The sequence below is a fragment of the Tamandua tetradactyla genome, chromosome 3, assembly GCF_023851605.1.
Source record: "Tamandua tetradactyla isolate mTamTet1 chromosome 3, mTamTet1.pri, whole genome shotgun sequence".
Classification (NCBI taxonomy): domain Eukaryota; kingdom Metazoa; phylum Chordata; class Mammalia; order Pilosa; family Myrmecophagidae; genus Tamandua; species Tamandua tetradactyla.
Genome location: NC_135329.1, coordinates 42,886,714 through 42,900,186, shown reverse-complemented (window position 1 = coordinate 42,900,186; position 13,473 = coordinate 42,886,714).

Genomic DNA, 13,473 nt, shown 5'->3' with positions numbered 1-13,473 from the left:
AGGTCTAGTATCCAGAATTTATAAAGAGATTGTTCAACTCAACAACAAAAAGACAGCCAACCCAATTACAAAATGGGAAAAAGACTTGAACAGACACCTCTCAGAAGAGGAAATACAAATGGCCAAAAGGCACATGAAGAGATGCTCAATGTCCCTGGCCATTAGAGAAATGCAAATCAAAACCACAATGAGATATCATCTCACACCCACCAGAATGGCCATTATCAACAAAACAGAAAATGACAAGTGCTGGAGAGGATGCGGAGAAAGAGGCACACTTATCCACTGTTGGTGGGAATGTCAAATGGTGCAACCACTGTGGAAGGCAGTTTGGCGGTTCCTCAAAAAGCTGAATATAGAATTGCCATACGACCCAGCAATACCATTGCTGAGAATCTACTCAAAGGAATTAAGGGCAAAAACTCAAACAGACATTTGCACACCAATGTTTATAGCAGCGTTATTTACAATTGCAAAGAGATGGAAACAGCCAAAATGTCCCTCAACAGATGAGTGGCTAAACAAACTGTGGTATATACATACGATGGAATATTATGCAGCTTTAAGACAGGATAAACTTATGAAGCATATAATAACATGGATGGACCTAGAGAACATTATGCTGAGTGAGTCTAGCCAAAAACTAAAAGACAAATACTGTATGGTCCCAATGATGTGAATCGACATTCGAGAATAAACTTGGAATATGTCATTGGTAACAGAGTCCAGCAGGAGTTAGAAACAGGGTAAGATAATGGGTAATTGGAGCTGAAGGGATACAGACTGTGCAACAGGACTAGATACAAAAACTCAAAAGTGGACAGCACAATAATACCTAATTTTAAAATAATCATGTTAAAACACTGAATGAAGCTGCATCTGAGCTATAGGTTTTTGTTTTTGTTTTTGTTTTTTTTTGTTTTTTACTATTATTACTTTTATTTTTTTCTCTATATTAACATTCTATATCTTTTTCAGTTGTGTTGCTAGTTCTTCTAAACCGATGCAAATGTACTAAGAAACGATGATCATGCATCTATGTGATGATGTTAAGAATTACTGATTGCATATGTAGAATGGTATGATTTCTAAATGTTGGGTTAATTTCTTTTTTTCCGTTAATTAATAAAAAAAAAATACCAATACTCCAGAATCTGTTCCAGAAAATAGAAGCAGATGAAGTACTTACTGACTCATTCTATGAGCATTGTCCTAATAGCAAAACCAGAGAAAAACATTGCAAGAAAGGAAAACTACAGACCAATATCTCACATGAACACAGACTCAAAACTAGTAAAAAAAATAACAAATTGAATTTTAAAATGTGCTAAAAGAATTATGCATCATTACCAAGTGAGATTTATTACAGGAATACAAGATTGGTTCAACATTTGAAAATCAACTGACGTAATTCATCAAATCAGCATTCTAAAGAAGAAAAATTATATCCTCATATCAATAGATGTAGAAAAGGCTTCTGAGGAAATCCAACACCAATTCATGATAACACTTTCAGCAAATTAGGAATACAGGGGACCTTCCTCAAGTTGATAAAGAACATTTACAAAAGCCTTCAGGTAATAGTATAAATAGTGGTGAGAAAAAATACATTTCCCCCCAAGATCAAAAACAAGGCAAAAATGTTTCCTCTTGCCACTTCTTTTCAATGTCATGCTGTAAGTCTTAGCTAACCCAACTGAATTGGTTTGTAGCTGTATGTACCCCAGAAAGACATGTTTTTAAATTTAATCCATTTCTATAGGTGTGAATTCATTGTAAGTAGGACATTTGGATGAGGATACTTCAGTTAGGTGGAACCCACTTCAATCAGGATGGGTCTTAATCCTAATACTTTAATCCTTTATAAGAAAATGAAATTCAAACAAAGAGAGAAAGCAATGAAATCAGTGAAACCTGTAAGAGAAGAAAGAATCCAGCAGATGCTGCCATTTACCTTGCCATTTGGAAGAGGTTCAAGATTTACCAGCAGCCTGTCTTTAGGGAAAAGCATCACCTTGATAAAGTCTTGATTTGGACATTTTCCCAGCCTCAAAACATGAGTCAATAAATTTCCATTGTTTAAACCTGACCCATTTCATGGTATTTGCTTTGAGTAGCCTGGGAAACTAAAACAACAATAAAAGAAGAAAACAGAAATAAAAGATATACAGATTGGAAAGGAAGAAATAAAACTGTTTTCAGATGACATAATTGTCTGGGTAGAAAAATCCAAAGAATCAATAAAAAAGATACTGGAACTGATAAGCGGTTATAGCAAGGTCACTAGATACAAAGTTAATGTACAAAATTCAACTGCTTTCCAATATACTGTCTGGGTTGGTTTGAATCTCTTGAGTACCCCAGAAAAGCCATGTCCCTTAATCCTCATTCAGTACTTTTCTGGGCGGGAGTTCTTTGATTGTTCTCATGGAGATGCGACCTACCCAGTTATGGGTGGTAACTTTTGATTAGATAGTTTCCATGGGGATGTGTTTCTACCTATTCAAAGCGAGGTTGCTAACTGGAGCCCTTTAAAGTGGATCCATTTTGGAAAAGCTTCAGAGTCCCCACAGCCAGAGACTTTTGGAGTTGAAGAAGGAAAATGCCCCCGAGGGAGCTGCATGAAACAAGAAGACAGGAGAGAAAGCTGGCAGACTTCACCGTGTGCCCTTCCAACACAGAAAAATCCTGAACTTCATCGGCCTATCTTGAGTGAATTCTTGATGCCTTAATTTGGACATTTTCATAGCCTTGCCTTAATTTGGGCATTTTCATGGCTTTAGAACTATAAACTTGCAACTTAATAAATTCCTCCTTTTAAAAGCCCATTCTGTTTCTGGTATATCACATTCTAGCAGCTTTCAAACTAAAATAGAGTTTGGAAACAGAAGTGGGATGCTATTGCAGTTTGCAGATACCAAACATGTTGGAACAGCTTTTTAAATGGATAAGAAGAGTTGTGAAGAGCTTGATAGAGAATCCCTACAATGCTTTGAAGAGACTTTTGGTAGAAATGTGGACTCTAAAGATACCTCTGATGAGGCTCTAGACAAAAATGAGGCATGTGTTATTGTAAACTGGAAGACGACCCTTGTTTTAAAACCACACATTATTTGGCAAAATTAACTAGTGGCTTTAGACGGAAGGCAGATTTTAAAAGCTGTGAACTTGGATATTTAGCAGAAGAGATTTCCAAATTAAATGTAGAAAGTACAGCTTGGTTTCTCCTTGAAGTGTGTAGTGAAATGTGACGGAAAGAAGATAAGCTGAGAACTGAACTCTTGGGTATAAAGAAACCAGAAATTGGTGATGTGAAAAACGCTGGGCTTCCAGAAATGGAAACCCGAGAGAACAATGCCCCACATGAGGATATAACCAAACACAGAAGCAGACAGCCATTACAGAAAAAGCCAGGATTGGGATAAAGTTATCCAGGAAGGACTGTGGAAACTCCTTTTGTCTGATGGGCATAATCTGAACATATTGCATAGAAAGCCAACATGAGTGTTGTGAGATCTGTATAAATGGAACCGCTGCCAGTCTGGACTGAAAGTCTCATAAAAGGGACAAAGTGAAAGTAAAATGTGTTCAGAGGCAGAACAGTGGAGAGGAAGGTCTAAAGTCAAGACACCTCAGGCCAGGAGAGTAGACCCACTCAAATACTTGCAGAAGGTGAGTTTGCCCCAAAGGCAGAGGATGGGCCTTCCACCTTATTGCAGTGGGAGAGCTGTACCACCTCAGCCCTTGGAGAGGGTGGAGTACATTCCTTGGGGATTGGGGAAAGCCTGGCTGCCACCACATGGAGGGGTTGAGAGTGTGCCCAGAAATGGCAGGGAGACCCTGTGCAGCCCCAGTGCTTGGAGAGGGTGGAACCGAGAAAAAGGTGGTCTCCTCAATGTCCTCCAAGTTTGCAGTCAAAGAGAGGTGGTTTGCTGCATAAGCCTTTGGAAAGGGTGAGACTGCTACTTTCCAAAGCCCCAAAGATAAATGACTCTAAGACTTTAAAAGCTAATGGAGTTTGCCCTGCAGGTTTTTGAAATTGCTTGGGTCCAGTGACCCCTGCGCTCCTTCCAATTTCTCCCTATGGAAATATGAATCTTTATCCTATGACTGATCCTCCTTTGTATGTTGGCAGCAAATAACTTGTTCTAAGTTTTACAGGTCCGGAGTCAGAGGAGAATTTTACTTTAGGATAGACCATGCCTGTAGCTGAAGCTGATGAAATTTTGTACTATTTCTGACTTTGTATTGTATTTGTATCATTACTGAAAATGTTAAGGCTTTCTGATATTGTTATGGAATGAATGCATTTTGCATTTGGAAAGAGCATGTCTTTTTGGTGTTCAAAGGGTATAATGTGCTGGTTTGAATTTCTTGTGTACCCCGGAAAAGCCACATCCTTTAATCCTCATTCAATATTGCTGGGTGGGAGTTTTTTATTGTTCTATGGAGGTGTGAACCACCCAATTATGGGTGGTAACTTTTGATTAGATGGTTTCCATGGAGATGTGCCTCTACCCATTGCTTACTTGAGCCCTTTAAGGGGGAACCAAAACCCACACAGTCAGAGACCTTTGGAGATGAAGAAGGAAAATGCCCCTGGTGGAGCTTCATGAGCCAGAAGACGGAAGAGAAAGCTGGCAGACTTCACCATGTCCCTTCCAGCAGAGAGAAATCCCGAACTTCAACAACCTTTCTTGAGCAACGGTAACCTCTTGTTGGTGCCTTAATTTGGACATTTTCATAACCTTGCCTTAATTTGGACATTTTCCTGGCGTTAGAACCGTAAACATGCAACTTAATAAATTCCATGCTTTAAAAGCCGCTCTGTTTCTGGTATATCACATTCTGGCAGCTTGCAAATCAGAACACCATCAATGAACAACTGGAACTGGATATTAAAAATACAATACCATTTACATGAGCACCAAAGAAATAAGTACTTAATAATAAATTTAACAAAATATCTATAAGTTCTAGATGAGGAAAAGTATGAAATTCTGATTTAAAATATCAAAAAAGATTGAGATAAATAGAGAGATGTTCCATGTTCACAGATAGCAAGAAGTCAGTTCTTCCCCTCAATCTATGTAATCAACACAATCCCAATGAAAAGCCCAGAAAGTTACTTTGTACATATTAGTAAACTGACTGTAAACTTTATATGGAAAGGAAAAAAAGTCACAGAATAGCCAACACAATATCAAAAATGAAGAAAAAGTTGGAGGACTGATGCTATCTGATCTGAAGACTTGCTATAAAGCTATGCTAATCAAGGCAGTGTGATATCAGTGAAAGAACAGACAAATAGATGAATGGAACAGAATAGAGAACCCAGACAAGTATAGTCAACTGGTATCTGACAAAAGAGCAAAGGCACCTTGTTGAAGGAAGGAGTCCTTTTCACAAATGGTGCTGGAACAACTGGACATTCACATGTAAGAAATGAATCTAGGCATTGACCTTACACCTTTCAAAAAATTAAATTAAAATGGAACCTAGACCTAAATGTAAACTGCAAAACTCTATAGCTTCTAGAAGATAACGTAGAAGAAAATCTAGGTGACCTTGGTTTTGATGATAGCTTTAGATTGAATACGAAAAGAAAGCACTACCTGTGAAGAAAAAAATGTTAATTTGGACTTCATTAAAATTAAAAACATCTCCTCTAGTGAAAGACACTTTTAAGTGAATGAAAAGACAAACCATTGACTTGGAAAAAATATTTGCAAAACAAAGTCTGATAAAGGATTTTTATCCAAAACATGCAAAGAAATCTTAAATCTCAACAATAAGGAAATGAATCATCCAGTTAAGAAATGGGCAAAAAAAAAGCGGGAAGCACTCCTTATCACGTACAGATGGCAAATGAGCCTCTGAAAATATACTTATCATCATTGTCATTAGGAAATTGCCAATTATTACAGTAATGAGATACCACTATATACCTATTAGAATCGCTAAAACCCAAATACTGACAGTAAACACTGACAAGCGTGCAAAATGGTACAGCCACTTTGGGAGGCAGCTTAGCAGTTTATAACAAAGCTATACCCAATCTTACATAGAATCTGGCAATAGCAATCTCATGCAAAAACTTGCACACAAATGTTTGTAGCAGCTCTATTCATAGTTTACGAAAATTGGAAGCAACCAAGACACTTTCAATATGTGAATGGGATAAACAAACTGTGGTACATCCATAAAATGGAATATTATCCAGCAATGTAAAGGAATGAGCTATCAAGTCAAGAAGAGATGTGGAGGAACATTAAATACACATTGCTTAGTAAAAGAAGCCAGTCTGAAAAGGCTACTTAACTGTATGATTCCAACTGTTTGACATTCTGGAGAAGGCAAAACCCTAAAGAATAAAAAGATCAGTGGTTGCCAGGGATTTGGGAGAAGGTAGGAGGAATGAATAGGTGGAGCACAAGCAATGAAACTATCCTGTATGATATTGTAATGGTAAGTACATGACGTTATGCATTTTGTCAAAATTCCTAGAACTGTATATACAAAGAATGAACTAAATATAAATTAGTTAACAATAATGAATCAATATTGGTTTATCAATTGCAATAATAAATGTAGTACACTAATATAAGATGTTAATAATAGGTGAAACTGTGAGAAGCAGGCAAGGGGGTATATGAGAACTCTATACTATCTGCTCAGTTTTCTGTAAAACTAAAACTCTTCTAAAAAGTATTAAGTCCATTACTTTTAAAATAGATATTACCCATATGAGGGCCTTCTATATGCGCATACATAGCACACACACCAATCCCCCTGAGAGTAAACGAAATTGACTTTAGGCAAAATGGCAAAATCTGCAAAGTTTGATTTTGAAAACTGGCTCACAGGTTCTTCCACTTTTAATCCTTTTCTCTATAAAAGGAGTACAAAGCCCTCCTGATTCCTTTCCGTCAAGCCCACATCAGAAAAGGAAGTTGACAATCAAGCACTTAATGTATTGACTAATTGACTACGGACACATGGTACCAGCGATTGTTTGAGCTTTATTTCAACATTTCAGGTGATATAGTTATAACTTCAGGATGCCTTCTGGGAAGCAATGGAGTCTTAAATTTACTTAAAGTTTCAGAAATACCACTGTATCAGCATATGCAGAGGTGATGAGATTAAGTTGAGCTAATACACAGTTAAAATGTTCACAAAACTGACATAGAAACCTATTCACAAAATAAATATGATAATATTAATAAGGCACATATCATCCATTGGCTCATAATAAGCACTCTCGAAACATTAGATGACAGCAAGAATCTTAGCAGTAGTAATAATTATTATTATAATAGTTGGCAATAAGATGTTTTACTGCCAGTGTGACAGGATTTAAAATTTCTTAGTTCAGTATATTCTTTGTTTAAAGAAGAGTCTATTTTGAAAGCCAAATTACAATCAGGTTTGCTTGGCAAGTATGGGATCAGAGCAAGAATAGTTAGTTGGGAAATCCCAGTGGCTGGGGTTGCTAAACTATGAACTCTAATGTGCGGTAGAATGTACAACTAGCTCCCAGTTCCTGGGGAGACTGCAGGCCTGTTTTGAAGGCACCATCCCTCCTGGTTAGTGACAATGAAATGGCCTATTTTGCCTGACTATTTTTGGGGCGGGAAGGTGGTACATGGGCCAGGAGTTGAACTGGGTCCCCCACATGGCAGGCAAGCATCCTACTACCAAACCACTCATGCCCCCAATAATGACATCCGTTTTTTAATATTTCTATGCTAATCTCCCTCAAACCTTCTGTTATTACCCTTGGCTAGTCCAGATTAGCTGTTTGTCCTCGGAGACATTCTTCTTTTTTAAGATGATGCCTGTGTTTTGATCTGATCCACAATGCATCTTAGTGGCTCTGCAGCCTGTGACTAGGCATCTCATTCTGGTCACAGTGGATCACTTACAATGGAACACACCGTGTCCATCAGAAACTGAAAATAAAAGTCGTAAACACTTCCTTTCTAATTGTGGAATAAAGTAATCGTTCTCATTAGTTGAAGGAATTTCAGGGTTTTAATTTTAAAGGGAATAATTTGTGTGTTGTTTGACTGAGTCTACTGGATCCTTTCCTGAAGCTGAAGTGGGTCTTTTGTTGTGCCTTAAAGATAATCATTAAGTAATATCCATGATTACTTACATCCAGTAAGTACATGCACTTCGTGTAAGATAGACGGTGGCCGGGTGGGCTTCTTGGGATCCGAATTCCGGAAGTGCCCTATTTTAAAGTTCCCCTTTCATTTTATTACGAATCTTTTCATGTCCTGTCTCTCTCTGAGTCAATAATGCGTCCCTTCTGTGTAGGAACTCTTCCTTGACCAAGCAGCTTGGCTTTCCCCCCCCCACACCCACCTCAATATTTCATAACCCCCTTGCACAATTTTTATCTGACATGCTTTATACCTATTTAATGAAATGTTAATAAGATTTTCATTTTCAACCCATAACCTTCTCCATCCCCTGCCTTTTAACACTCTAAAGCCTCCTCTGTTACTTCACTACCTGCGTATATAGTTTTCAACAAAACAATTGCCACTGAATGCTTCTTCATTGTTGAGGGGAGTACTGCTGTGTTGAGTGAAAAGCGCTCTCCAGCTCTAGTCTCTAGGGTGTGATGGATTTATGCTTGGCAAGTTAGACACCTCCAACTGTCTACGCCAGTTGTCAAATTGGAAGAGGGAGCAGAAAAAACCAGGACATTCAGGGTGTTGATTTAAAATGCATGGTTGGTTTTCTTTTAATTCAGTTTCTTTTTTTCATTTTGTATATGTTATGGTGGGTTCTATCTCCCTAGTCATTACATTAGGTATCCTCACCATAACTCTCTGGGGTAAGCTGGGTCTGGGGAAGGAAGCAGGGGTAAGTTAAGTGACTTGGGCAGGGCAGGGCCAACAGCTGGGTCCCCTGATTTCACTGCTCCCTTCAGGAAATTATGCCTTTGACCAAGTAAATATTAAATTTATTGCTCCCCCCACCCCTTTAATTCCTTTAATTTCCTTTAAATTCCTTTAATTTTAGAATGCGCTCTTATTCCTTCTCTCTGAAAATGCTTCTAATCCCCTAATCATTTTAGGCATCATCAGTAGAAAGATCTCAGAGCATGAGTACCCAAACTCTCTGATACTCCTACAGCTCATTATAACAATATTTTTGAGAATAGATTTCTCTCCAAAGGAAACACTTTTTACTTTTATTTTTGCCTAGTTATTTTCTAAGGGGTGTTCTTTCCTATTTGGTATTAGTGATTTTCTCTTGTATTTAGGCATTTCAGTACTCTACCCCATGCAGCGTTAAGCTAACGCAGTTAATTCCACACCAGCTAGCCCTTATCAAAATGAAAATAAACCTGTTTGCCATTTTTTTTTCGGTTTTCTTTCTGGGTTGTGTATGTGTGTGTGTGTGTGTGTGTGTGTGCGTGTTATTCCAGCCCCAATGGGCTCCTTATTCTAACACCATACTCTAGTGAAATTTATTGCAACCAGAAGTGATGACTTATATCATTGAACTACTCAGCCAATGAAGAAGGAACCTTTTATAAATGGTTCTTTATAAAAGGGAATTAAATAATGGAATATACAGTTTGATGAAAGGAAGAGGGTTGGTGGGACATTGGGTGCCATAGTGGCAATTGTGAGACCAGTGTCTTAATCCAGCAAAAAGAAAACGTCATTACTCTCTTAATGACTCTGGTGGATCCCTTTGAACTAAATTAATTCTATATTCAGATTTGACTATCAACTTTTTAAGAGGAAATAAAACTTATTTGGAGGATATTATGTTTAAATCTACAAGTAGATACATCCGAAGACACAGACAAGCCATAAGCTATCCCTATGAAATGACAGAAACCTTGAGATACGTTGAAGAAAAAGCATATATTTGTGTAACTGGGGAAACTGTGCAGTGTATGGGATGGAGGCAGGGAAATTAGGTCATGTACTCATTTCTCTAGGCTCATAGTAGTGCTAGGGATATGTAGTGAATAAGATAAAGTCCCAACTCACACACAGCTTGGTAGGAAGAGAGGCTATCAAATGAATGAACAAACTGATTCCTGTGTCATGTCAAGTATCTAGATTAGTACTTTGGCCACAAGAGACTTTTTTTTGAATGTGTAGATATTATTGAGATATAGTCACATGCCAAATATTCCATCCAAAGCATACAATCAATGTCTTACAGTATCATCACTTAGTTGTGCCATCATCACAGTCAATTTTAGACCATTTTCATTGTGCTGAAAATAAAAATATCAGCTAGACACAAAAAAGAAAACCTAAAACATCCCATATCCATTATCACCCCCATTATTGACCCCGAGCATTGGTGTGGCACATCTGTTACTGTTAAAGAAAGAATATTCAGGTATTATTGCTAACTATAATTGCAATAGGTAATTTCCCCCACTCTATTATTAACCATCTGTTCCAGCGTTGTATATTTGTAGTAGGCCATGCAAGAAGTGGAAGGCTGACATGAAGCAGCAACCATCGTTTTTTTATGTTCCACAGGTCAATGCCAGGCGCTGGGCACTATACATCTCATGCAAGTTGTGGCTGCTCTGCTCTCTCACCTTATTGGTGGGACAGCATGTGGACACACAATTAGTTCCTACAGCTCCCTCCAGATCTCCCCTTTTTCCCTCTTCAAACCTGGTCCAAGTTCATATTCAGCTCTGTGGGAAAGAACACAAGCTTCTACTGCAAGTTACCCATGGCATCAAGTTGAAGATGAAAAGAGACAGAAGAAGCACATTCTTGTTTGTCTTTGCAGCTTCCTGCTGTCCTCAAGGGTTTCAGCTCCTCCTCTTGAGTGCTGGTTTCTCCTTTCTCTTATCGCATCCGGCTTCCTTCCCAGACAGCCAGTCTGGCCAATCTAGAGAGACTTCAGGCTTAATATTAGCAGACACAGTTCCACCTGCAACCACTATTGTATGAGGTCTAGCACCTATAATAAATCCTTTGCCTTGTGTCACTGAAAGATATTTCAATTCTTTAAGCAAATCTTTACTAATATAGAAACTGTTGCCAGAAGTGGTCCTAGTGGAGGCATTCTCTGAATCGGTTTTAGGTTATCTGGAGTAAGTTCTCTGATCTAATTAGCCATAAAGGCATTAATAATCCTCTTTCCAGTGATGTAGGGAACACTGGCAGTCCATGACATGCAGAAGTAAAATAGCTATTTAAATTATCACCTGTAATCAAGTACCTATAGAAAGCAAAGCTTTGGGCATCCAATTTATGAGAGAATATTTTAGTGAAAATAATTACTATAATCAGGCTGATTTGTTCCTTCTAAATGCACTGGAGAATTTGGGGAAAGAAAATTAAACACTCAGAACTTTGAATTTCCAAATCAAGGCCCGACAAAAAGTCCTGAGAATTTCTATGATCGTCCTAAAAGAAGTTGATGTATCTTTTATAGCTGCAGGACTGAAATTTCTGAAAATCAAGCACCTTATCTAAACCTGAATGAATCTTCAATCTTTCAGGCCAATATAAGGACTCTGGATTCTATTCTGAATATAATGGAAAGCCACTAGAGGATCTTCATCAAAGATTTTTGAATCCTAGCTCTATTTTAGTAATTATGCAATCATGGGCAAATTACTTGATCTCTTTGAATTTTAGTATCCTCATCTGTAAAACAGCCATAACAATACAAACAAACAACAACATACTTCTAATTTAAGACCATTTATACTTAAATTTATGCTTAGTTAGCATCTCACTCTCAGCTGAAAAGCAGACAGGCTTAAACAAATAAGAGACAATAAGATTTATAATTCTTATAAATTCATAGTACATAGAGCATAAAAAAGCAGAAGGTCAAATTCATTATTTTCTTGGAGACAGAAAAAACAATCAGTAAAACTCTAGGTCTTGATTGGCCTCTGAAAACTTCATAAAGCACTTTAGTGGCGGTGCTGGATTGAAGGGGCTGTGTACCCCAGAAAAGGCCATATTCTTTTCATTCTTTCTTGTGGTTGCAGACCTATTGTTGGTGGGAATGTTGATTAGGTTGTTTCAATTGAGATGTTTCCCACCTAATTCAAGGTAGGTCTTAATCCTTTGCTGGAGTCTTTTATGAAGATAGAAAAAGATGTACCCACAGAGAGCCAAGAGAGAGAAGACCAGAGAAACACTGGGAGAGAGAACTTCAAGAGAATGCCCCGGGGATGCTAGGTGAGGACCCATAGAAGCTCAGAAAGGAGGCCACCAGAACCAGGATCTGAAGGCTATGGAACCTGGAGGGAAAGACCAGCAGACGCCAGCCACGTACCTTCCCATGTGACAGAGGTGTCCCTGATGCCAGCATCCTTTCTCCAGAGTCCAGGGAGCATCCTGTTGATGCCTTAACTGGGACATTTTCACAGCCTAAGAAACCGTAATTCTAAGTTAATAAACCCCCATTGTAAAAGCCAATCCATTTCTGGTATATTGCATTCTGGCAGCTTTAGCAAATCAAAGCAGTAGCCTTAGTTGACTCTACAGAAGACCGTGTGAAGTAGCCATAAGAAGTAGTTAAAGCTACCCCAATTTACAGATGATGAACTAAAAGTCATAGGATGAGGCAAAGGCAAATTCCCTCACCTAGCATTGGAGGGAATTCTTTTTTATTGCATTTATTGGCAATAACTGTGGCCACTAATATTTTTGCTTCTATAAAATAAGAGATTATAATCTTAGTTGAAATCAACACATTATGTAATGAAGAATACACACATACATGTTCAAGTGTTTGAAGGTTGGAGGTGTCCTTGTAGCTAACAGAATATCACAATTTGCTACAGCATGTTCAGCTGCTTGTTCAAATTATGCCAGTGAGTGGTGTGGCTTGTTATTCCTGTAGTATTGTGAGATAATGAAGCCAAGAAAATGTTGTGACTGTCTCTTAAGTAATTATCTATGATCTAAGAAGTGCAAATAAGAAATAAATTAAAAGTAGTAACCTGGGCTACTACAACCTTGAAACCCTATGTAAGCAATGCCATTCTCTGTCTTTCTCCCTGCCCATATTTGTGGTTTATGACTTTGCTGCTCAAGGTGGAGTCCCTGGACCACCAGCAGTGGCAACACCTGGGAATTTTCATTTCCCATATTTCACCGGCATCACTATGGCATTTTCTATTACTAATCACTTATCCTTTCATATTGAAGTTAAATGTCAATTGAATGCCACTGACCTGGATGAGTTCATTAGTTCCATCATTCATTCATTCCTTAGATGTCTGTTCTATGCCAGAGAAATAAGCTTAAGAAGTCTTAAAAAGTTTGAGACAAAATAAAAACAGTTAAAACATAGCTTAAAGGTGCTATAATAAATTTTATTTTTAAGTGAAGGAAATTTATTGATTGTCTGGGAGATAGCAGTGTAGCCTTCACAGAGAAGATACTCCTTGAATTAACCTCTAAAAGAAGAGCGGGACTTGGGGAGCGCATTCTAGGTAGT